Source organism: Anser anser (genome assembly GCF_964211835.1).
Source record: "Anser anser genome assembly, chromosome: 18".
In the NCBI taxonomy this organism is placed as follows: Eukaryota; Metazoa; Chordata; class Aves; order Anseriformes; family Anatidae; genus Anser; species Anser anser.
Genome location: NC_139739.1, coordinates 7,849,524 through 7,873,905, shown reverse-complemented (window position 1 = coordinate 7,873,905; position 24,382 = coordinate 7,849,524). Strand labels below are relative to the sequence as shown.

General features: G+C 48.7%; 1 protein-coding gene and 1 long non-coding RNA gene across 26 annotated transcripts in view; one reads left to right on the top strand and one right to left on the bottom strand.

Moving 5' to 3' along the window:
* The window catches only part of FBRSL1 (fibrosin like 1), a 519,147-nt gene that overhangs the window by 106,558 nt on the left and 388,207 nt on the right, over positions 1-24,382 (bottom strand). The gene's annotated exons all lie outside the window — the stretch shown is intronic.
* Positions 399-24,382, top strand: part of LOC310883515 — a 64,028-nt gene continuing 40,044 nt past the window's right edge. Inside the window, exons 1-2 of the long non-coding RNA XR_014573577.1 lie at positions 399-19,684; positions 19,745-24,382. The exon at positions 19,745-24,382 is cut by the window's right edge and continues 40,044 nt beyond it. This is a non-coding gene — a long non-coding RNA (uncharacterized lncRNA). The remainder of the gene's footprint in view (positions 19,685-19,744) is intronic.

Below are 24,382 nucleotides of genomic sequence, written 5' to 3'. Positions count from 1 at the left end.
AAAAAACCACCACACCAAAAACCCCCCAAAATCACCCCAAAAAAGGGCTAAAACCCCGGCCAAGCACGCAGCACCAGCAGCACAGAAGCGACCCAGGCGGCTCCGGCCGGCGTCCGACGAGGGAGGAGAGCCCACGCACCCGACACGAGCGGCCCCGCGGCCAGCCCCGGCCCCATGGGGTCTCGCAGCGGCGCTCCCCGCGGCTCAGGGCCCGGCGGCCGCCATCGCTCCTCAGCCGCGGCCGGGCAGGACCGCCCCGAGCCGACCCGCCCCGCGCCCAAGCCCCCGCTCGGCTCCGCACGGCGGCGGCGGTGCCGCTCCTCGGGCGCTCGGCGGACACTGCTCCGCCCGCCCCGCCCCGCCCCGCCCCGCCCCGCCCCGCCCGGCCCGGCCCGGCCCGGCCCGCCGCCAGGCCCCGCCAATCCAGCGCCGAGACGCCGAGCGGCGCGGCACGGAGCGGAGCGGCACGGAGCGGTGAGGCGAGGCGAGGCTCCGCGAGGCTCCGCTCCGCTCGCGCGTGCCCGCCCGCCCCGCCCCGCCCCGGCTGGAGAGCGCGCGCCGCGGGTGGGTGCGCGCAGGTGTGCGCGTGCACGTGCGTGTGTGCCGAGAGGGCGTCGTGGTGCGCTTCGGGCAGGGAGAGCGGGAGCTGTGCGTGTGTGTGCATGGTCTGTGTGTGTGTGTGCATGGTCTGTGTGTGTGAGTGTGCATGTGTGTGTCTGTGCATGGTCTGTGCGTGTCTGTGTGTGCATGGTCTGTGTGTGTGTGTGTGTCTGTGCATGGTCTGTGTGCTTGTGCATGGTCTGTGTGTGCATGGTCTGTGTGCTTGTGCATGGTCTGTGTCTGTGTGTGCACGGTCTGTGTGCTTGTGCATGGTCTGTGTGTGCATGGTCTCTGTGTGTGTGTGTGTGTGCATGGTCTGAGTGTGCATGGTCTGTGCATGGTCTGTGTGTGTGCATGGTCTGCACGCGTGTGCATGTGCATGCATGGTCTGCACGTGGCCTGCACATATACACGCATGGTTTGCACGTGTGTGTGCATGGTCTGTGAACGTCTGTGCATTGTCTGCATGTGTGTGTGCATGGTCTGTACATGTGTGTGCATGGTCTGCATTTGTGTGTGTGCATGGTCTGCGTGTGTGCCTGCACACCACCAGTTCTGGGCATCCGCAGCCTCAGGGTGCATCTGGCACACCGGGTGCGTGCTCTCTGCATGCGGGTGTGTGCATGCACATGGCCTGAGTGTGCACGGGGTGTGCATTCACGCCGTCTGCACACACATGTGCACAGTGCATGTGTGTGCGTGTGCATCCTTCCCCGCCAGGCTGCCGTGCGAGTCTCGATCCCTCCCTCGATCTCTCAGGGCGCAGCGCTGCGTGTCCCCGAGCAGCACTCGGGGGGATTTGGCTGGAGGCAGCGGGAGAAGAGGAAAGCGGAGGAAACGCTCAATCGTGATTAACCTCGGCGTTGCAAAACAGTTGTTAGTAGGTACATTTAAAGTATAATTACCGGCGGAGTGATTCATGGCGGCTTTAATAAATGGTTAATCAATGGCCAGGGGGGCCGGCAGTCCCGGCTGCCTGACACGCCTGGTTAGTCCCCGCCGCAGTAAACGTGATTCATGGGGACGGGGGCAGCCCCTGCGCAGCCGCTCACTGCCCCCCATGAGCCCGCGATGCGCTGGGGCCCCTGCACTGCCCCGCACCGCTCAGCACCGCCCCGCACCGCTCAGCACCGCTCCGCCAACCCCGCAGCCCGCAGGGCCCCCGCGCCGCAACTGCCTCACAGGTAGGGAGGGGAAAGGCAGCGACCGAGCGCGGGTTTCATCTGGCCTTGAGAAATTATCTGAAAATCTTCAGGGAGAAAGGCAGTAAACATCTGTATACTATTAAACCCATTCGACGTGTTCATTATTTTATATTGATTGGTATATCACTACACAAAGTTAATATATTATGATTATTAGTATATTGTTAAATCATTAAATACGACAGCAGACGCAATAAATAATTTCCAGGGGATCTCTGCTGACATTTAGGAATTGATGGGTGTGTTTTTCCTTCTGCATCCTGGCTGACTGCAGGACTGCAGCGACGCGCCGGCTGCTCTGCTCTGACTGATCGCCTTCCCCTGCGCTCCTCCGCACGTAAAGGCAGTGAGGGAGCCTGCTCTGCCATGCCCGCGTTTGCATTTTAAAGGAGGGAGCCGAGTTAACGCAAGCCCCGAAGAAACCTGTTGGACGAGGATGTTCAAGCCGCTTTCGCGGACCGAGAGCCCCACGCGGGATTTGCACCGGAGGCCGTATGTCCCGGGAGAACGCCACCTCTTGCAACACCCGGAGGATTTCTGTGCGAGCACGCGGGGATGGAGCTGCCCTTCCACGGCAGCACAGCGCCGGGCTCCCTGTGGGAGACGGGCCGGCCACCGCCACGGCTCGCCGGGCCCTGCAGCACGGGCGTCCCCAAGCCCTCGGCACAGAGCCCGGGTCACCGGGGTTCGTGGATTTACGGCACCGCTTCTCGTGAACCGGCTGGAGGGAGCGCACATGTGTATCTGCAGCGGGGGAGCTGGATGCCAGTCAGGGTTAATTCGGGATAAATTTACAAGAGTGCACAGCATGACCCAAGGTACCTCTTTATTGGCCTGCTACAGGCCTGCTAAATACATTGGCCGACTACTACACATTAAAGCCACATGAGCTCGTATGTTCAGAACGGATTTTACAGGAAGACACGGGGATAGAAAAAGGAGGAGAGGCTGTGTCACAAATGACATCCAGATGTGAAAACACTGTAAATACAAACATCAAAAGGCTCACCCCTCCACATTTTGCGAAGACGACGCTGGAGAAAGGACTTGCTGCATTTAAACAAATATTCCTGGTGAGAAAGCCCCGGACCCCGCTGTCCCTGCGCGCAGCACCCCCCGGCTCGGTGGGAATCGGCCGCTCACCCAGGCGGCCGCACAGCCCTGGATACGGGGCAGTGAGCCCCGGTTCGGGGGAGGTGTTTTCCTAAGAAGTCCAGAAGTTGAAATCTAATAACTCCAATCTGAAAACGGCACTCTGAAAAGCACGTGTGTAAGCATGTGATTATTTAGATAAAGTCTCCAGAGCTATGACATACTCCTCGCTAGAATCAATATCATCCAGGGATAGCTCTTCAACCTCGCCAGCCGCATGAAATAAGTGAATAAACAGACGCCTTTTGAAGCCTTGGTATTTGCTGCCGGGGAGATACAACTGGCGTGAGAGCCTAGGAAAGTGAACTTGGTAAACCAAAGGTGCCTTGAAGCGGCCGGAAGAAATGCAAAGCTGCATCAGTGGCAGCCCTGCAAAGAGGCAGGGGCCGGTGGCCACGGGGTGCACGCAAGGTGCCATCCCGGAGGTTTATGTGGGGAATTTCTCGGCTCTGGATGGCAGCTGAGAAATTGGGGATGTACAAACCAAGGCGACGCACGCCAGCTGTGCATGCTTAAACTTTCCTCCCAGAGCAGGGCCAGGCATCCCAGTGGCACGACGTGAAAACGAAGCCCGGATGGGGAGCACTTTTGTTTTCTCCTCATGTGGAGACGCTGACCACAAACACCTTGCGTGCAGCCGGCCCGGAGCAGACGAGGGACTGCAGGCCGAGCCTGCCTGATCTCTTCCAGGTGCTCGCTGGGGCTGTTGGCTTCCCCTGGCTCTGACTCCGGGCTGCAGCGTCACAGCCACCGGCTGGGCGAGCGGCATCTGCCCCACGTGGAAACCCTCCCCTGAGACAGGACTGGACCAGGCGCAGCCAGCGCGTGCGATTGCACGGAGGGCTCTTCCCCCACCCAGCGCCAGACCACGCTTCTCCTTTCGGAGCTAAAAGCTTCAAGCATTTCGCGACTAGCAGCCCTCACAATGGAAGGAGAAAGCACTTAGCCGTGGTGTTGCATAAAGATGTCATGAGGAAATCAGGGTTTTACAGGGGAGAGAGTAGAAAAACACTCAGGAAGAGCTAGGATAAACTCAGGGCTAGATTCAATAAGAGATGCCAGCCGCCTCCTGCTCTGCGTGCCCCCACCTGGGCTTCTGCTGGGAGGAAGCTGGAGAGAAGTTTTATTGAATCTTTTATTGAATCTGTCTCTAGGCTGGTAAATGCGCTAGGTACCCTCACCAGGCCCTAAAAATAGAAGGGAAGCGGCACGGGAATTTGCAGTGAAACTGTTAAAATATGCTCGGATTTGCTTTAAAAGAATGCGCGTGCCGGGAGAAGGGAGCGCGGCGGGGGAGCGCAGGGCGGCAGCCTGCCTGCGAGGCACCTGGAGCTGCCGCTGCCGAGGGTCCCGGCGCGCGGAGCAGGAGCTCGGCTGCAGCTCGGCATCAGCTCGGCATCCCTCTGCTCCCCGGCCGCCCCCAGCTCCTCTCCCGGGCCCGAAAACGGACGCACGCCGTGCGACGACGTGGCTGCCGGGGTATCGCGTTACTCGCCAAATCTATAGCAGCTCGAGAGCTTAATTTTGACATACAATTTTCACTCGCTAAGCAGAAAAGGGAGGGAAAGCCTGAAACCGTCTAAACAAAAGAATGTTTTTTTCCACTGCGCTTTCAAATGTTCATAAAGCGAACAGAATACAGTTAGAGCCGGCCCTTCGCCTCAGGGCATCCAAGGCTATGGCTCCAATTAAAGAGAACAAGGATACAGGAGGTGGTACCTCCAGTCTGATTGCTCTCGCCTGGGGCAGCGAAGCCTCATGAATAAACACTGTTGACTCTAACTCTCAACAAAACAATTACACATTTGTTTTTAGAATACATTTTCTTAGCCTTTCCACTTGCAATTTTGCTACTATAAACTAGCCAGGACAAGAATAAATACCTTTGTGATTCTCTAAACATCCTTGTAATTGCAGCACTTCACTCATGAATGTGTATTTCAACAGAAGAAAAGATCCCCAGCCATATGAAGAAACGCTTCTTTGAAGTAACCTTTCGAATTAGATGCAAAATATTTACACCTAATTATTATTTTTACAAGAACTCCTGCACACACCGGCGGCTCCAGGAGTGAAAACCTAAAGCGCAAACCTGGTTACCTCTGAAGAGCACGAGCACGAGGAGACCTGTCCATGGATGTTTCAGCCCTATGCTTACATGCCACAGGGCAAGATCTGCGTTTTGGTCTCCTGCCAGCTGTGGTCACCAGCACAGGGGCCCCCAGGTCCCCACGAACCGGTGCCCTGCATGCCCTTCTGCGAGCAGCCTGCAAACAGGCATGAGGAGGACGCTGCTGGGAGGTGAGGGGCTGCTGCTGCGCCTGCCCGCCTGCTCCTGGATGAAATGGGAGGAGTGGTGAGGCTTTTGGTCCGTTTTTGTTTTTCTGCTGATGGTGAGGTCTAAACCAAACAGGCAGTGAATGGATCCCTGTGGGAGTGGGTGCGCTACTGCCTCCGAGCCCAAGCACCCAGCTGTTGGAGCCGCCAGGACAAAACCCGGAGCTTGTATGAAGGCAGAAGAAAATAGCCCCAGCTGGCCCTTACCGGCTTGGTTTTCCAGTGAGGATGGGTGCAGAAGACCAACAGAATGCTGGTTTCCTTCTGAGGATGGTGGCAGAAGAAGAGAGATTCACACAACTTTCAAAGGTTTTTCCCAGAAAACGAACCTATTGCTGTGAAGCTGAACAGCCAAGGGCCACCCACCGCACAAAAGACTTTGGCCAATAAATACACTTTTTTAGAAATGCTTCCTAACTAGGTTATTATCCCCCTTCTCTCTGTTAGCTTACGATGAGAAAATATCACAAGAGAAGTGGAGAGCCTGCTAACCTGGACAGGAGACTCGGGCTGGGGATCAGGAGCAACAAAGCCATGCATCGAAGATACTTGTTCCACGTTCAAAGTCAGGAGACGAGTGATGCTGCCTGCTCCTATATGTTATTTATATATTATGTTAAGCAACAACGTGCAAATGAGCCGGAGTACAAAATATCAGCCACGCAAGATGTTACAGTGCAGTACTACACAGCACAACAAAGCTAAGTGACTCTCCGTATGGGGGCCTGTATCCTAGGAGTGTTTATACTTGACTGTATAATTGGGACCACAGCCAGCTCATCCTAAAATATACAGCATGAGTATGGTTAGGCATCGCATCTGTAACATATACAACTTTAGATGTCAAAGCATCTTTGTTTGAAGTCAACAGCAATAAAAACTGCATTTGTACGAGGGCTTAGCATGTGGGAATACATATTGCTAAACCAGGATGTTAACACATGGCCCTCCTTAGTTTAGTGCTGCCAAAAGTATGCCTTTCAAAATTGAAATGAGCATGCCAATAATCTGTAGGATATTTTAAAACTTGGAGAAGTCTGTGGCAATCATCCAGTATTGGAGAAAACTCTTTTTGGGCAAATTTACCTTTGGTAGTAACTAGCATAATTCCTACTTTGAAAGATTTGGGTCCTTCACAAGTATGGACACGCTATATAGGTATAAAAAAAAATCCATGTAAGGATACTTCTGTCACGTTTCATTTTGCAGAACCTTAGATACTAGTCATTTAGTGACTAATGTATTTATTGAAATGACAACAGATGTTTCAAATGTATACAAACCTGTCTTTTTAAGGTCACTATCTTGATGTTATTTCATTAAGGCACTCTGAAATTTTATCAGAACTGTCTTAAGCTCATGGGTTTTCTGTAAATTCCCTTTCTGGCTATTAAACTTTAAACAAATATTATGATTGTATTCCAAAGGCTTGAATGGGCTGATGATTTTGAAAGTGCTACTTTGGCATCATTGTACAGCTCCATTCTTTTATGTATGTTTTGTTAAAACACAAAGAAACTCTATTTATGAAAAGTCAGTCTTAAATCTATAGTTTGTGAAGCCATAATTTGTGGTTGCAATTGTGGTTAATTTAACAAAGAAAGTCTTTTGGTTCACAGTGCACCATACTTACAATTTTTCATAAACTATCAGAGCAAAAGAAACCCCTTCAACATGTCAGATATATGATGATCCAGCAATGTTGCAATTTTCCAACTCCTATTTTGTGGTATACCATATTATATGCACAGGAATGCTACATCATTTATTCTGGAGCACAGCCCTGTAATTATTGCTGGCAAACTACTAATTACATACCGCCATCAAATCTAACAATTTTCCCAATAAAAAAAAAACAACTACTTTCGTGTGGAAGACAGCAAATACAGCCATGCGTGCACGCATGTTTTTATTTTAACACACATGCCATGCGGTATTCGTGATTCCCCACTCCCGTGTGCTGCACCCAGAAGGTCCGTACCAGCAGCGGCGTTACGCGCTCTTTGCGCTATAGTTCAATGCCACGGGACGCGAGAGGGCTCAGCTGTGAGCTGTGGTTCTGGGCCAGAGCCTCCTCCCATCCAAGGGCTGAAACACTCCGCTCACGTGGGTTTTGCCTTGCTCTAATTAAGATTCAGGCCCTGCAGATGAATATTCAGACCCTGGGGGTCTAGAGCTTGAGTCCCCCAAATTCCAGGATTGTTGTGTCTGGAATTTTGTCTTTGGATCATCTTTGGAAACCTCAGTGTGGGCCTACTTCTGTGTCCTCACCGAGAGCCGTGGATTAGCACAGCAGAGGAAGCCTCTGACCCAGCCAGAAACCTGCTTCTCTGGAGCCCAGGGAGTTCTGAGGGACACGGCTAATTTCCCTTGCAGAACCGCATGGGTTTGAGCTGCTGCTTGGAAAAAAGGAGGGACTGTGGGGAGGAGAGAACGTGCCATATTGCCCCAAAGACAAAGTCCTACGTGCTTGGGCACTTCCTGAAATCAGCCATGGATCCGGCAGCTTGGAGCAGGTCCATCGTTCCCTTGCAGCATGGGCAGAAACCCATTGGGCACGCAGTGAAATCGGTGAATGCTTCTACTTGAGGCCACCCATGTCCAACGGGCTCGAGTGAAGGAACACATGCCTGTCCCGGGCAGGGCTTTGGGATCTGCATCCTCGTGGGGAAAACATGGGGTGAAGTGGGAGCCGACAACAGGATTGCGACCCACAGGGCAGGAGCCACCTCCCCGGCTGCGCGTTCGGCCCTGGAGGGCACCCTAACGCCGTGGGCTGCCCCTGCAGCCGAGGGCAGGGGGAGAAGCCAAACCTAGCAGCAGCTCCTGCTGATTGCTTTTCTTCATCGACAGGCGCTCCTCCTGGCTGCCGGGGGGTTGTTTTGACAGGCAGAAGAAAGGGAACAGCACGGATTCCTCCCCTTACACGGCTTCCACCGGACTCGCCTCCCCACGCGGTGTGTTTGGGACTTGGCAACGCAAAGCTCTGCGAGCCTCACTCCCTTTTTAAAACATGACAAACAGCGTGGGTATGTGAGACAATTTTCTTAATCTTTCTCAATTTTCTCCAATTTCAAAACTGCGGTTAAAATTGACTGTGGAGCAAAACCCTCTCCTGCTTGTTTGGAGGTATGGAGCTTGCTGCACACGTTGGTAATAACGTGTGAGATGAAGCAGCCCGGGATGCTCGTGAAGGCTGTCAGGAAAATGCCCGTGGAGCACAGGGCCCTGAACACCTCCGAGGCAGCACAGGGCACCGCTGCCAGCACGAAGCTGCACGTAGCCGCAAGGTCTGGCACAGTGCTGGTAAAGCACGGACTGTTTACTGCAGTTGTTGGCATTTACTCCTCAGTGTCCTTAGAAGCTTCAACGAGAGCAAAGCATGCTTTGCATGCCAAGCAAGTTGGCTGATCTTAGCCATGGCCTTGGTCAAACACAAGGAAATGCTTGACAAGGGAACTGCAACTAAAAACACTAAAAAATGTTAATAGAAACTTGCAGCTTGCAAGTTTAGTGTCATACCTGGAGCCTGATGGTCTTTGGAAGCTACCTTCAACATTAATCACGGCAGGAGTTCTCAGGCGCCAACACTCCTTTTTCTATCTCTGTCTTGTTTATTTTGCAACTGCAGAAATGGGCTGATTTAAAGAAGGAAGTGACAGGTATAAGACCCAGCTCATAGGGATAACTCTGGAGAAAGAGATTTTCTTCCGTGAGTCTACTTTCAGGTTTGCTGTTATCAGTCGAGGATTAGGCAGCTAACATGGCATCTCTGTTGACACGTTTTCTCCCCACAGCTAAGGCAGCTTAACTGCTTTATCCAGCAGAATATGCAATGGTTAACCAGATACGTTCAAAAAAGAAAAGTAGCTGCTACTTATTCATTTATAATTCTGCTCTTAGTATTGAACTGGAATCCACAGACAAAGAAATAAGCACCCAAAACCCTCGTGCCTCTGAAATATGCTCACAAGAAAAGCCTGAATTATGGCTAGATAAATGAACGAACAGAAGAAGTCACTTGGCTAGTCTTGCAAACGCACAGAATCCATTCAAGATCTTGCATATGTTTTCTTCTTCAGCATATACACATTACAAGGATTAAACAGAAAGAAAAACTTACAGCTTTGGATGCACTTTGTGTCTCAATACCAAATGCAGCGCTATCTCTGCTGCAAGGATTATCAGGGCTACCCCCCCATGCAGCTGCCGGTCCCTGCGGGCTGTAATTCAGCTATCCTCCTCTCACTCTATCCATCACATTTACACAAATCCCCAAGGTGGACTGCCTTCTAAATGTCTTTACCTTGTGCATTATCCTGGGGCTTAACAATCCAATATTGGTGCAGCCAAGGATAATTACTCTCCATTGATGATAAAACACCCTGAATCCTGTCAGGCATGGCAATTTGCATCTTACAGTGCCGAGGATCAATAGATACAACAAAGGAGTGAAACCTGATTAGATACCGCGGCCTCTCCACGGGAAGGGAAGGGCTGATTGTTTTGCAGGGTTGAAGACCTGGTTAAAAGGGAAACGGAGGTTTCCCATTACAGCACGGTCCCCAAACCTGCTGTTTGCCTGGAAACTGCTGGAGGGAGTTCAAGGCCGGAGGAGAAAGCAGGCGAGCAAACAACCAGGTCGTACAGGCTCCTGGCGAGGAAGGAGCGCTAACGACTTGTGCCAGGGCGGCTCCTGCAGGCTGCCAGTTCCCCAGGAGGACACGGCAGACACGGCTTGTCTGCAAGTCCACGGGTTCTGCTTTCTCCCCAGTTTTCTAGGTGGCTGGATTTACGGTGTGAAGAGGTCAAGTAACCAGTTCGCAGCCACACACTGCTTCATTAACTCATCTGGAAGCTGGCTGGGGGAGGGTCGCAGTTGATCTGTTTCTGAAGCATCCTCGCCGAACGTGGGCCCGGAGAGAGCTCCTGCCCTGCTGACAAGGCTGCAGAAATGTCATATATATTTAAAACAAGGGATTGCAGGATTTTTCAACCACAACTAACCAGGTAAGCAGATGTATGAAGGCGGAGGTGGAATAAAAAATTATCCCAAGCCATTTAGCAGTCTCCTAACACTAATCTAGCACTGAATCTGATGGAAGATAAGAGAGGTGGGTGAACTTCAGTTCCCACATTTAATCTAGGGAGACATCACAAGCTTCCTCCTCTTCTGCCTTTACTTGGAGGCCAGTAAGACACTGATAGACAGCCACGCTGTGGGCTCCCGGCAGAGAACACCTTCCCGTTTGGACGTGATCCCCACCGCAGACGCTCCCTGGGCGCAGCCGTGCCCATCTCCCCCAGCACGGCCAGGTGAGCGATACCAAAGCTCAGCCCTGGGCTGGTGGCCGAGAGCTCCCGGCATGGATGTAGCTAACTGGGTTAAATCTGGCTTTTTATTGGGTTTCTGGTGGCAGAGCTACATTAAGCAGGGATTGCATCTCTCCGCGCTCTTTCCAGACGGGAAGAAACGCAGACCTTCCTTCCGTGGAAATTAGTTAGTGAAGGAAAAGTTGAATTTGGGGGATTCCCAACTGTGTGAAGGCCAACGTTTTAAAAAAGCCTTGAAACACGAGCGATGCAACAAATTAAACAGCATCAAGAAAAGAGCTGGGCACATCTTTTCGGAATGTGTGCTCTGAGGCTGATGGAGAGGGGCTCAAAGCAAGAGGAGGAAAGAGAGGAAAAGAGAAAAACTCTTCAGAAACCAGCTGGGAATAGTCTGCTCTTATCAAAACACGCTGCTGACACAGACCTGTCACGGAGCCAACATCTGCTCCCAACTCGCGGAGTCAGTCCGAGGCATGCTGAGTGTCTACGGCACACTGAGAGGCAGGAGCACCGCGAGTTGACTTGGCATGTTGGATGTAAATGAGAGGAGCTTCTGAGAGCACCAGTGAGCTCAAAGGGAAGGAAACTTGCTCCTTTGATGGATTTTTTTTATTTTTTATTTTGACCTACAGGCAAACTCGCAGATTTTCTCTGCACAAAGGAGTCTCTTCCATCGGGGGAAATGGAAAAATGCTGGAATCTGGACCTCTACACATATGGTGGTGTCTACTAAAGCCAACAGGGAGGTTGCATATGGCAAGCCTGAGAAACTCAGGCTCATTAACATTACAGTATAGGATTATCACTATTTTATGGTCCTAAGGATCTGCCTCTTCCATCTTGATGATTTATTCGGTTGCGCCATCTAAACTCCTATGAGTAAATTTAATATTTGTGGCAAGTACCAACCCTGCATCTAAAACCCCGTTGTCTCCTTCACCTGTGCAATGGAGTAGAAGCAGGCTTGCTCACCCCGACCTCCTAACAACACAAAATCTATCCTAGACACATTACCTTAAAGGCTTTCACTCCCATTGCCTGCTTCAATCCGCAGCATTTTTGGGGTACAAAAAAGGATTTGCAGACAATCTGAGACAAACCCGCTATGAAACGGGTTGCAACTATCCCACCTAGGCTTTAAACAATGCCTGTTTTAAATTGCTCTAATTCAGAGCAAAGAACCCCAAACTGATGAGCCTGGTGTCAATTTGGTACTGGTGCAGTTCGAACACAAGAACTGATTTCTACCTGCGTACACCGATCATCGTCCCCCAGGCGCTGTGGTGGGCGCCCCCTCTGCAGCAGCCCCCAGACCCCCCCGAAAGCGTGGTGTCCACAGAGGAGAGCGGCTCTCCCAGGAGCAGCCAGCTCCTGGCATCGCCTGCGCCTCTGCAGCCACGCTCCAGATCTGTATTGCGCCGTGGGAACCCATCGCTCATCGGGCAGAAAGGGACATTATTACGGCTTTCCATCTGTCAGTACCAAGTGAAATGTAACTTTGCATTGGGCTCTCCACTCTGCGCTCAGGCACGGAAGATTTAGAGCCTGCTGCTCTATTTCTGAAATGGGAAATTGGAAGGAAGCTGCTGAGTCAGGGGCCAATATCGCCAGCTGCTTCTCCCCGGGGAAAACCACTAATCCCCTCAGATGCACCTGGGTGCGATTGATTCCTCAGGATTCCCATGCACTCGCGCAATCTCCGACTGTCAGGGGCGCATCGATTTGTTCGGTGGCGGAGTCCAGAATGGATGTAATGGAGGTGATTGCTATGGGTGGGTGAAGATAAAACTGTCTGAAATAAGCAGCCATTAGAACCTGAAACAGAGCAGCTCCGCCACCCGCTCCTGCCCTCTGCAAGGAGGACGGTAACGCTGTCACACGCAGCTAACGCAGGTGAGCAGAAATGTGATGAATTCACAGGGTGTAATAAACCTGATGGAAACCGGCTTAAAATAGACCCGTAATAATGCATCCTCTTGCAACACAGTGCACTCAAGGACATTGTCCTCGTGTATGGTGAAAGAAAACAGAAGGAGAACATAAATGTGGGGACGTCATAAACACCCACAACCAAGTCCTTAACAAGAGCATCCTATTAAAGACAATGATGCTGAACCCTTGGAAAGAAATGTAAATTAGCAAAACTGCTAGCCACAGCTTGCCAGGGAAGCTTCTGGTCATCGTTAACTGCTCCACACAATTGGAAGGGAGAGGAAAAAGGTCAGGATAAAGACCTATTTCCCTATCATTTCAGCACATCACTCTTCATGTAAGCACCCTGCTGACCAGCCTTCTCCCAGAACTTCTCAGCGATTAGCACCATGCTGTTTCTGACTGCGAATTTGAACAAGAGTAGCACAAAGCTATCAGCAGGGACTTCAGTGATCAGAAACTGCTCAGCCAATTTTCACTATCATTTTTCCCTTGTCAAACAAATGCCTATTGTCACAGGGCCTGCTCCTGTGGCATGGTGAGAGCTTCGGCAAATTGCTGAGACCCCTGTCTCTTGATTTTAAATCCCTAAAACGTTAGCTCTCACCTTATAGACTAACAGATGAGCAAAGGACAGGGAGCCAGGAACCGCTGGAGGTAATTCTGGCTATTGATGTGCAACCGAAGTGTCCTGGGCTCCCTGCCCCTGTCTCAAGCCTGCAGCAGAGGGATGGAAGATAACAGCATCTCCCCTGCAGCAAGGTGAAGGGAACCTCAGTTTTTTTAGGATGCACAGCTTGTTCAAACTACAGGTCTTGGACCTGAAATTAGAAGTAACAAAAACTGTGCAAACTACTGCTGCAGCCACCACATACATAAGGCTGCCAACAGAGATTCCCAGTTAAAAGAAGGCAGCAGGATTGTATTTAGCTACTTCACAGAAAGATTTCCCTTAACCTGCAAAACGGGTGCTGTGCCGTCGCTGACGAGTTTTCTCCCTGCGGAAGCCCGTTCTGCCTGCCCGCAGCCCAGCCCTGTGCTCAGGTCGTGGTCCTGTCCTTTATGAGGTCACCGTCAGCTGTGATGGCAATGTCACCACCGATGTGACACCGTAACGCAGCCACACGGCTCTGGAGGAAGGGGAAGGAGAAGCAGCAGACAGGCTACAAAGTGCGTAGTCCCGATTTAATGACAAAGATACTCGATAATTAGCAGAAATAACATGGGCCCTACAGGAAAACATGGGAAAGATACATGGATCTGGACAAATGTGGGATATAATTTCAAGCTCCTTCTAGCCTGCAAATTGCTTTTCAACACCACACATATTGCATTTTTCCTTAAACCAGCCACTGTAGAGGCCATGGCATTGTGTAACAAGAAGAATGGTCAAACACAATTTTAACATGTCTAGTAAGGCTGAGTGCAATACTTATATATATATCAGAACAAGCAATGTGCCGAAGTGCCTGATGATAAGGAAGAAATGTGTCCTCGATCAAGAAAAACCAGTTTAATGTGCACACTGGGAGCAGAGTATTACACAGATAGCGCTTTCTCCTGGCCATGTGAATTTAAGGAACCCCTGCTGGTAACTGAGATTCTTTGCAGACAATCAGACCAGAAATGAAACGTTATAAATTCTTAAGGTACTGTACAACGTGAAATACATCCTCACATTTTACACAAAACCAAGAAGGGAAAGATACCATGTAAGCATCTGAACTCCCATACAACAAATGCCATTTCAAGCATCATTTATTATGCTGCCTTTCACAGACTTTTACAATCCTCAATATGGTTAGCAATTCCAGCTGACTCGTAAAGCGGTTTTAAAATTCATCACTGAAAAGAATGTTTATCTCTGTGTTTTCTCCAGTTCGGGAGTAAAATTAGACTCTTAAAACCTGGGGATGGTGTGTCTTTAATTTTGTTTAGAACAGAAAATAACTGTGATATGAAAGGTTTAATGAGGTTAGAAATCTAAAAGGAAATGGAGTGGGAATAGATTATCAAGAGAAATAAAGCCAACCGCTGGAGAGTACACTAATATTAAATATTAGGTTTCTAAACCAAATATATATAATCCATTTAGGGACTTAATGGTGGTTCTCAGAAGCACATTTATCTACAGCTTATGGTTCAACAACCAATATTATAACTCCATTTGTCATTGTTAGGTGAGGGGAATGGATGTCAGGGAGGCGAGGGTCAGTAGATGAGGAGGAGCTCGGCGGGGGCTCAGCCACCGTGCGGCACCGACGGCGCTTGGAGGGGAAGCGCTCACCTGCCGCTTTCTGGCTCTGCACTCAGGCTCTGCTGGCTGCCCTGGAAATGTCTCCTTACTAAAATACTCCTTTTTCTCACAAAGAACAAAGGGAACATACTCAAGCAGGGGTTTGCCTTAAATTGGGCTTTATACGCAGTTTTTCATTCAGCACGATACTTCCACGTGTGCCCAACTAAACGTGGGATTACGCACTTGATTAAAATTAGCTACATGCTTAAACTACTTGATGAATTGGGTCATTAGATACCTAAGTCAATACCAGATAAGGAGCTCTGGAAATCAAGACAAACTGAAAACTCAGGAATGGATTTTGGTGCTTAGCTTTTGGTGCCCGCGTTAACACACCTGCAGGATCAGCGGAGATCTCAGGGAGCCTCGGGCCGTTCCCACCAGGCCGTGGTCCTGCCTTGACTTCAGGTCGCTGCATTAGTTTGATTATTCTTTGTGCTTCCCCTGCCTGGCTTTTCCTCGAAGATGACATGGAGGACACAGAAGTGCACTCCTTTCTCTACGACAGCCTCCAGATCTCCTCCCTCTCCAGCCCCGAAGTTCTTGGGCCAATTCTTGGTTGACTGAACTCTTGAAGTCACCAAGAATGGGAGCGAGCCAATGCAATGTGCTTGTCTGGGGTGGTCAATACAAAGCAAAACATACTCTGCTGCAAAGAACATGAGCCTACTTCCAGCACAAATGCTTTTTGCTATCAGTGAAATTTTGAGGAAACTCATGGACTCCACGTAGCGCCATATGTTGGCTATCACTCTGCTCCTAGGCTGAGTATTAGCGGGTTTTTACTACTAACACCATCAATAACAGCAAACTGAATTAACTGCAAGAGCCACAAATCCATCCTCTGAGTGGTATGACCAAATTCTTTCACATAATTTGCCTGAGTGACAGAAAAATATGTTGCTAGCATAAAACAAGTCTGGAGACTAAAAATACTTTTAATTCTGCAAAAAAAAATAATGCAGAGTTTCCTCCTGACTTCAGCGAGCTTTGAATCAGGCCCTCAGTTCAGAGAAGTACTTCATTTCGATGCTTAGCTTGAACTGAAATCAGTTTTGCTGAATGAAACCTGTAAACTTTTTACAGCAAGCACAAGGAAGCAGTTTTTCCACATGACATGTCATTAAATTGTGGAATTCACTACCACAGGATGTTGCAGAGGCCAAAAATATAAATGAGTTCAAAAAAGATTAGACAAATTCACGGGGGATAAGTCCACCAGTGGCAATTAAACACAATGGTCTGGATCCGACCTCTGGCTCAGGAAGTTCCTAAGCTGCCGATTGCCAGACGCAGGGAGGATAAGAGCGGGGAGAGGCTCGCCCCGCACAATCCTGCCTCTTACAGACTTTCCTGAGCATCTCCTGTTGACCACTGCTGGAGCAGGGATTTCTGTGCTAGACAGACTGACCCCAGAGGTACTTCCTATGCTCTCTGAACCGTTTGAATCCAAACAAAGCTCTAAAATTTGTTGCAAAGCAGGGAATTCAGTAACGTGCTGCTTTTTCACATCTTGAAAAGTTTTCCATGATTTTCAATGAGAAACAAGCCTGAGTAATCATTTCAATGACAAACAAAGTATCTCACACTTCTTGCCACCCCTATTTAAGGAGATCCAAACAAAATATTAAACATAACAGAATAAATTGTTTATTCCTATTGGTATAATGCAGCTGTACTACTATTGTTTTGTTCTTTCAATCAAATTTTGATGAAACAGCTGAACATATTCAGCAGAGTTACTTGACTCATATTCCTTCAAGTAATTTAAACAACACCGTGTCCAACTGTCTTGCAAAAGTAGAATTATTGCAGCATTTTATGCGGGAGGAGTTTGCCTCAGTAGAGCGCAGACTTACAGGGACATAACTCTGAGCTCCAGAGCTCCTTCTCAGACTTATTTACAGTGCAATTCTTAAGTCTTATGATTGTTGGTGCTTTTCTTGAAGCCCATCTCTAAGGGTAATTCTGTGAGAATCTTTGTGTTCGATGAAACAGAAAATGATAAATTTCTAGCACTGTGAAGCTTAAAAATGTGATCTAAATGCATTCCCTCATCCCCCAAAGGCTGTGGTAAGGCAGAGAGAAAGACCTCATTTAAAAAACTATACCTCCTCCTTCCCCTGAAAGACAAAACGTTTTCTGAGACTCACGACATTTGATGACGTGGGGCAAATCTACTTACTAGACGCAACCGAGTCCCAGATCACAAGCACCCAGATGTAGCTTAAATTTCCTATTCTATGAGCCCCAAAATAGCACACGTTCTGCATCAAGTTCCTTAGCCTGGTAGCTCAATTATAGAGCATGACACAGATTTGGAATTAACCTGTGTAAGTTTGTCACAAGACGTAAGGAAAACATCACAAACAAAAATCCTTGGTTAACTGTTAGCCAGAGACCTCTAATTAGTTAGCCTAATTCACCATAACATCCTGCCTATGCACAAATTTCCAGTGGATTTTTTTTTTTTTAATACAAAACCAAGTTTGCTAATGCCGGGCAAACTTACATTGGTTGTTTCAAATCAAATTTGATATGAGTCTGGCTAAATCTAAATCAAGATCAAGATAAATCTATATTAACCTGATTTAAAAAGAAAGAAAGATGTCCATGCTGGGTTTTGCATAATTTAAGTTCAATGGTTTAATGTTCATTTGTACCTTTCTCATTACCTTGAGTTGTACAAAAAACTTCCAAAATGTTTTTAAAACAATATGTATATATACCTAACGAGATTTTTTTTACCCCTTCTTCTAACATAAGAGGCTTCACAGCAGAAAGCCTGGTTTGTCCGTGGTCCTATGTCATAAGCTTTGGAGATGTGTGCTGTAAGCTCTTGAACCTTAATAAAACTATCACTACCAACAGCAGACAGAACACTAAAAATAGGTTAAATAGAAATATTTTCTCCTCTCAAGCTTTCCATCTGATGATCCCTTGTGGATGTGTGATTTCATGAATTCCTCAGGTCCCTAAGAGCCTGCTGGACAACGCACGGCTGGATGTCTAGCAGAAAATCACAAAGATTTACAGAACAAACAAACTCCCTGACTTCCCCACTCAGCCTCTAGGTTTCTTTATAAATCACACTGAAGTACACAAGCCTCTATTTTCCTTTTTAAAACTACCACCTATAGACATCACAAACATTTGTTTCTTTCAGTTTCTATTAGTGGTGAGCTTTAAGAAATTAAAAGAAGGCATGTGCAGGACCTCAGCTTTGGTGCCATTTTGGATGCAGACATCAAGACGAATGCTAGCAAAGCATCAAGTTCTTTAAGTAGATCTAAATTATTTTCAGTGTTATTTTATTCAATTTGTAGCATCAGACTTAGTTGTTTTCAGGTCAGATACCAGAAGCCATTTGGTAACTAAACACCTCCTTAATTTCAATCAGAGCTAGGCTATGCTAATGCACTGCAATTCTAGCCTTTTCTGCTCCTGTTGTCTTTCCCTAATTTGCTTTTTGTCTTTTAGTCCCATGAAAATTCCTTACGTGACAGCATTAACATTTCTTCTCATGCCCATCAGTCGGCAACACGCTGACTAACTATGACAAGTTACCCACACTGAGCTCAAAAGTATCCGAAATCAGTGCGGTGACCCCAGAAAAGTCCAGGCAGCGACGGCGTTCCCCACTTCCAAATTTTGTTTCTTATCCCCTGGCAGTACACTTTTCTCCTATTTATTGAGAGGCAATGGGAAGACAGGAAGAGGGTTCTTTGGTGACTTTTAAGAAAGGTTTTGTTTCGAACCGATGGCAGCTTCTATTAAGACAGAAACAAAGAGACGGAGCAGATCCTGTTGCGGTGACGTAAAGCCTAGGAGATATTTCAGGGTCACCAGCTATCTCATATAGGCAACATCTGGCAAAACCATCCAGCGGCAATATGGATACCAGCCCCAGGAAATACTGGTACGCATGCTGCAGTGGCCAGAGAAAAGTACAGCATTCTGGATTTTATTTAAAAATAAAAAAAAAACTTTTTTTTGCAAGTGACATATCCACAAACAGCGGTGGAGACTGGCTGGCGCAGGCAGTGATAGATGAGGACTTGCGCTCGCTCTCAGAAGCATGGGAGAGAATAGTTTTTTGTGTTAGGAGTTCATTACGGCTTCAGCCCTCCTACCGCACCGCTTCCTCTGAAATCAGAGGTAAGATTAAATCTGTTGTAGCGCAGCGCTCCGTAATGGCTCTGACAGACGTTGTTTTTCCTCGGCCGCACATCTGGGAGTTACCCAGCAGAGCACTTGAAACCAAGCAGGTCAGCTCTTTAGCTGAGTTTCGTGTCTAATCAGCCAGGAAGGCTGAGGCCTCAGGTCACACATGGAAATCACTAGAGCTATTTAAGTCGCCAGAGGTTATTAATAAATCTCCCACTATTTCCTTAAGTAAATAATTGGAGGCCCATCTTTCAAACAAGTTATGTCTGGCCATGTTATGGTACCAATTTTATCCTTCCTTTTTTCCCCTCACCAAGCAGGAAGAACAAATCTCTGGTGACAACAATGGCAAAACTGTGAATTATAAACATCCATGTGTCTCTCATTTGAATGCCTCCTCGAGTTTCCTTGACAGCTGGGGGAGAGAGAGGCTCCGAGGCTTTCACTGGAGCCCGAGCCACCGAAACGGCCCTCGCACAAATGCAGGTTTGTGGGAACGCCGCTTGCTCAGCTGCGCTTCGGAGGAGGCGTGGAGCAAGGGGAAACGCGAGCCCCGCGAGCTCCGGGAGGAGCCGGCAGGTAGCTGGGCTCAGGGCCTCCTGGGCTGCCGGGAAGGCAAGCTGGAGAGGCCTGACCGTGAGACAGGGCTGGAGCTGAGGCTCCAGGGGTGTGAGGACAAACTGGAGAGGCCTGACCGTGAGACAGGGCTGGAGCTGAGGCTCAGGGGTGCTGGAAGGAAGAAAAGTGCAGGGGGCGGGATGGGGTCGGCCACGCTGCCTCCTTTGGAGGCCATGCACCAGCACGGGGCTTAGCTGAGCGCAGAGGACCACATCCAGGCCTGACGCACATGAATCCTGTGAGACCCGCAACTGCTCGGCCCCGGGCCAAATTCACCCACAGCCACAAAAACCCAGCCCTGCCTTTCCGGAGACCCCAACCCCTTCTGCATACGTTGCTCTTTCAACTTCAGAAATAACGGGCTGCTTTATTTTCACTGTCATTGCACCAACCAAGGAAGACGTGCATGTGGTGACGCACAGAGAAATCGAGGGCAGCCCTGGGCTCTGCCACTGCCAGAGCAGCACCGCAGCAGTGACGCTCTGCTGGTGCCACCCGAGGGGAAAGGCAGGGCAAGCTACTGCCTTTGATATCCCTCCTGCTTACCCCAGCTCACATAAATACGACCAGAGACAGCTCCCGCCTGCCCCTGCGCACGCCGAGCCACTGCACCAAGCTCCTCGCAGGCCCCCGAGATATTTATGGTGGCTGCGATAACCCCGGCGCATCTCCCAGCTGCCAGAACCCTCCCAGAGCCGCGCTGAGTTACGAGGTGTCTTTGTTTGGACTTCTTTCCAGATGATGCAGAGTCTCTGGCATCAGGAATACAGAATGGGTGCTTTAAACGGAGCAAAGTCTACACACGAACATCTGTCTTGTGCATAGAGATGTACAGAAATATATCTGTTCCAGTGCAGCAAGTACTCTAAAGTTTGCCTCTAAACAAAGAATATCGGCTCCGGCTTTCAAGTCATGCCAACAAAACAGCAGGTTAATAACCATCACAACCTTCACACAAATGGAATTATTTTCAATTGGTAGTAAAGATTTTTTTTTCCTGCATTTATCAAAAACTGGAGAATCTGCTCCTCTCACAATAGCACGCTGTCTTCAATTTGTTATTCAAAACCAGGTGGTATTTGAAGTGTGTTTTCTGTCTTTACCTCGCTCTTGCAAAGTTTAATGCCTTGGACCTAAAATCCAGTCGTTTAGAGACAGGATCCTCCTTATAGGATCTTTGATTTCTTAGCAGGGGCTATTGACTTAACTCACTGCAACTTCAGGCCCAAACCTCCCTCGAGCTGTAGCCAGGTGCTGCCAAGGCTCGCTGTGCAAGTGAGCAGCACTGCGGTGCAATGCCCCGCGCCTGCAAGCGGGTGGAGGAAGAACGCAGCCCGACCTCTGGGCTTTAAAGCACCTATTTCCTTTAAAACACCCATTCCATGAGGGCTCCCGGGGCAGGCTGACGAATATCCCTGCTGCCGGCAGCACAGTTTTGTCCACAAAGCGACACGGCGTGCGGCTGGGGGATGCGCGGAGGTGCCCGGGCTGGCACCCAGGCATCACTGATGCGGGCACTGGAGGGAGTTGCTTGCCAGTCCTCCTGGCAGAACTAAAACTGCTACAGATGGCAACTGCCAGCAGGGAAGCAACAGCAAAAACAGAGGAATTCATGGCAGAAATTATGGAGAGAAAAAAAGCATTTCCAATGTTCCCATTTCATCTTCCCAGCTAAAGGAAAACCTGCTATCAAGTGACCAAATGAACAGCTCTGCTAAAGCCGATGGTGAAAATCACTCCAGTGGAGCACCTTTAATTAAAAATTACCACGCAGCGTGCTTATGCAGACAGTACGCATGCACAATACACGTATTTGTTTGTAAAGATCTGGGTGCACCAAATGAGTGACATTATTTATGCATCTGCGTATGTCTGTGGCTGTGCCTCAAGCGCTACGCTGAAGACACGCAAGGAACCAAAATCTGTGGAATTTGCACATTTTCCTTTCTGCCTGACAGAAGGAGCCAGGTAAAGATATTCACTGCCCTACCTGCTTATGAGGGCAAAAGTAGGGAGTGGAAAAGGAAAAAAAAGAAGAAAAAAAAATGCAGCAAGCAGAAACACTTAAAATGAGTTACTATGTCTGGTCACTCAATCCTTTAAGCCCTGCCAACACTTTTCTGTGATTAGTTAGTAAATCTGACAAGGCCTGCGTTTGTTCACAGCTTATTGACAGAACTGTATTGATAAAGCAATATCCAAGCCTGGGGAAAGAAAGCCCACAATCTCATTTTACTTTCTCCAGTCTTTATTGCACAAAGGTGTTTTTTGCTGGATGAATTCATTTTCCTTGAATTTTCTGAGAGTGCAGCTCTTATATCATTGCTTAATAATTATTTATCAACTGGGTAGGTATTAAACATAGGAGAGGAAAAACATGCCACAAATTTATTTGTGCGGATTTCTGCCCTGACGATGCAGGGACATTTGTTCGGAGTTCATGAGAGACAGAACAACTGGGGCTGCGGGGATTTTAATTCCTGTGGCCCCCAGGGACAGCCTGTGCTTTCCTGTTCCCGCTACCCCACTCCTCCCTAGCTTCTTTCCAGAACCCGCCTCTGCCTCCCCTGGAGGTTTGTGTCACAGCCATCGCGTCCTGGATGAGACTGCTGATGGGGTCCCTTGGGGACCCATTAGTGACGCTCATAAATTAGCCAGATGGGGTTTGCTCTGACCAGGGCTGCAGAGGGTTGGCTCTGGAGGGGAACCGGGGCTCCCACGCCACACAGCGGGACCTGACCGCTACACGAGTGCGCAGGATAAATATTCAAAGATTAGGGCCACTGTGATGTGAAAAAGTAGGAAGGAACAGGATTAAAAATAGGGATGGTTTCGTATTAATAACCCACATACTAGTGGAGCCTAATTGCAGCATTTCACATCCAGGTGAATTTCACAAGCTTGATAAATCCGGACTGTCAATAAAGAAGTAGCCGTGTGGGATTGCTCGATATTTTCAAACCAAAATCAGGGGGAAAAAGAAAAAGCCTTTAAATGCTCTTGCTGTAGTGCAAAGACATCTCACGGGAGTGCAGCTGATGTCTAGGGGCTGGCCACAGAGCTTGGACCCAGGAAACCATGAGGCTGAAGCCTCCCATTCCCATGGCTGCCCTTCTCACCTGGAGGGAGCATCATAGCAACTCTTGCTTATTTCCCAGCGCTGTATTAATAAGTAAACCAGTGAGAACCTACAGATGCCACAGGTGCTCTGAAAGGATCAGTTCACGTATTAATGACTTTCAGAAAACACGGAGGCAACACTACACCTGTATCACCCTGGGCTTTTGCACCCCTCACTCGATGGTGAAGTTGGAGGAAGGATCCACCTCTGGGCGTGTGTTTGCAGAAACCACTCGAGGCGTTTGCAGTGGGTGCTGCGGTGTGGCAGAGCTCAGCGCAACTCTCCCTCCCCGTGTCTTGCTTCCCCAGGGACATATCCCCGTCTGGCTGGCTGCTGAGAATTGCTGACTCTGTCCAAGGAGCAGCTCTGCTCCGACAGTGTCTTTTTGGAGCGGGGTCACGGCGTGCTGGAGGCATGACTCAGCCGTGCCGAGGTGCCGCAGCTCCTGCTGAAGCCAACTGGGGTTGCAGCCTCACAATTCTCATTTTGACTGTAAACAAAGAGCCTGGCCCTCTGCGGGAAGGATCTGGGGATGGCTTATTGTTAGAGCTGGATGCTGGAACTTACTGCTGTGGCAACACTTTGTTCTGCATCAAATGCTATTTCATAACATAATCATCTCAACCCCATCGCAATCAAGGATGATGCTCCATTCAGGAGAGTTTTTAACTGTTCGTCAAATGATGTTTTATAATTGAGTTATCTCCAGTCTAGTCTGCTGCTTCATGCACTGTTGGGTTGGACAGAAAAAAGGAGAAAAATGCAGCTGGAATGTAAGAGCATGTAGCAGCACAGTGGCACGAAAACCAGCACGTGTCTTCTCCTTTGCAGCCATTTCTGAACAACATACACCAGAATTTCCTCAGCTTTACCAGCTTTTCGAAATCCCTTCACATTTGGAACTGAGCTTCTTTTCCTGAAGGAATTCATCATTATAGTAAAAGACCCAATACTCTTGCTCTTTAGAAAACTCCGAGAATGGAGATTCTTGGAAGTGAAAAGTCTGGTTTTGTCAAAGACTTGCCGTGACTCTGGACACACATCGAATTGCAGTTTCCAATTAAAAAAAAAAAAAAGGCAAAGCAATATAGCAAGTTGGTGTCCCCAAATTTCTGGATATGCTTCACCTCTCTGGTCCACCTTTCAGAGGAACTGAGCATTTGCAAACCCTCCTACAGTCACGGCAATATTGAATGCTCACAACTTTTGCACCGGGTATTTCAGAGGACATTTCTTCAAAATTAATCTCCGCACCTCACTTGCATCATTGTTTCATGGCAATGTTCACAGAGGTCACATCAGAAATAAGAGATTTACTCCATTATTAATACCCATGGAATATTTGCAATTGCAGGAAGAAGCCCTATGCTTTAAAAATCAACTGCTGAATACTGCTGTGCTTGCATTGTTTCCAGTCGATGCAGAACCATCCCCACAGATGATGATCTACTCCATGGGCAATCACAAATCCCTCTCTATAACCTGTGGCTATAAGTACAGTTTTGTGGAGTGACAACCAAAGCAAGATGTTTATTTGAAGTGCACAGACGATGGAAGCAAGGCAAGAAGAAAGTAAGAACAGTGCAGCTTAGGCACAGCTTAGGCTCCCTTGTATTT